The following is a 2,128-nucleotide window of genomic DNA, read 5'->3' on the forward strand; positions in this document are numbered from 1 at the left end:
ATCCAAGAGCTTGATTCATTTTGTTGATTCTTATGTTGATCTTGAATCTTTGATTCCTGCAACAACACAACTTAAAAACATAGAACTTTGCAAGTTCTGTTAGTAAATGTGGAGCCTTTTTACTCGGTAACTGATAATATTAATCAGATCATTTATCATATATTTTCTCCCCCTTTTTGTCATATCATCAAAAAACAGAAAAGATTCAGATACAAACAAAAAGAAACACACGGAGGAAAAAGGATGATTTCATTGAAGTTCAAACAACAGGTACAGAAGTACACGAAGAGAAGGAAGACAAGATGCACAAAAACAGATGCAGCAAGACTTAATCTAAGACGGCCCTAGCCTTGACAGGATCTTAGCCAACATCTCTTGAACCACATTGTTGTATCCATCTTGCCTCTCCATGAAAGCTCTAAACTCAGCATTGACTGAGCTTTGCTCATCCTGTTTCTTCTGAATATCTTCCAGAGTCCTTGCAAGACGAGAAGATTCATCAGAAGAAGCTTCACCGCTTCTAACCACAGGAATAGCATTGTGATCTGTAGCTTCCATAGATAGATCATTTGCAGGGATTTCCTCAACAGGAACTGATTCAGCAACATGATCTTCTACATCTGCTTCTTGCATAGAAGCATCTCCATATTCTGCAGCAGGAATTTCCGAATCTCCATTCTCAAGTGCCTGAAGAATGGCAGCAAGATTCCTGGGAGCAGAAGGACCTTCAACTTCTGGTGGGTCAACAACTTCTGGAATGACCAAGCTTGGGTATTTCTCAGAAGGGTTTTCCCTCAGAAAGTCAAAGAGGGTCTTGAAATCTCCAAGAAGAACAGGATAATCAGGAATCCAGATAACAATATCCCTGCATGGATTAGCTTCTAATGCAGCAGCCAGCCTTGCTTGTTCCAATTCATCCAAAAAGGGCTTCTCTTCCAAAAGATGTCTTCCTCTGAGACGAACAAACCAGAAGTCTTCATAGCTTCTCAGAATTCCACGAGGCCGTGGGGCAGCTTCTATACAGGCTTCCTGAAGTTCTACAAACAGAGCATCTGATTCTCTGCGTAAGATCCTCTAGAAGTTCCGCATAGCAACATCATTCAAGCCAGAACTTTCAGCAATTCTGAGAGTATCAAATATACTTTTGAGATTCCTCTTTACTTTTTCAAAAATTTCACCAATAGGGTAGATGGGGTGGGATTTTAATTGGGTTTTTGAGAAGGCAGGGTTGGGGATGAAGTACGGTTGAGGTTCTCTATTCAACCTATAAGAAGATTCTGCTTCAGTATCAGAATCTAACACTACCACTTCAGCTTCAGGACGAGGCTTGGGAGTGTAGTTGCAAACACGGAGCAGCTGTTCATGTGATGCAGAGGTTGGAAGAATAGAGTCACTATGGTTATTTAGAGAGGTAGAAGGAATAGGTTCAAAGGTGGCAGGAGGAGGTTGAGAGATGGAGATATTTGTGTGTGGTGGAAAGAGAGTTTGAATTGGTGGTATATCTAGAACATGATCAACAGTAGCTTGGTCAAAAACAAAGTTAGTTGAGGGTGAAGGAGAAGGGATGGAGGCATCTGGAATTGGTGAAAGAGGGGGAGAATTTGGTTTGGTTGTGGGAGAAGAAGGAGGTGTAAGAACACGGACAGATACAGGTGATTCTGATGTGGCTTTTTCTGGTTCAGGGGTAGGGGCAACCGCTATTGGTGTAACTTCTGAAAAATCAGCAGGAGCAGAATCAGGTTCAGAAATGCATATACCTTTGGATGCTCTCTGAAAAGCTTCGACCACAGCCTCAGTCCTCTTTTGTTTCTTATTCTTAGGCTCTTCAACAATCTTTGCTTTGCCTTTAGATATCTCTTTCCTTCTGACATTTGCCAGACTTTCTTGTTGATTCACAGCCTCTTGAGCAGCATTTTCTTCATCTGACTCTTGAAGAATCATCTTCCTTTTTCTGGTTTTCTGCTTCTCAACAGCTTCAACAATCTCAGCATTGTTGATTGACTTCTTCTTCTTTTTTTCAGCTTCCTTCCTTTTCTTCTCAAAATCAACAGACACAACCTTAGCAACCTTTGCAATGACCTCTTCAGAAGGATAATCAAACTTTCTTTTAGTCCTTTCCTCCTTCTTG

This window comes from Vicia villosa, unplaced genomic scaffold, assembly GCF_029867415.1.
Source record: "Vicia villosa cultivar HV-30 ecotype Madison, WI unplaced genomic scaffold, Vvil1.0 ctg.001710F_1_1, whole genome shotgun sequence".
NCBI lineage: Eukaryota > Viridiplantae > Streptophyta > Magnoliopsida > Fabales > Fabaceae > Vicia > Vicia villosa.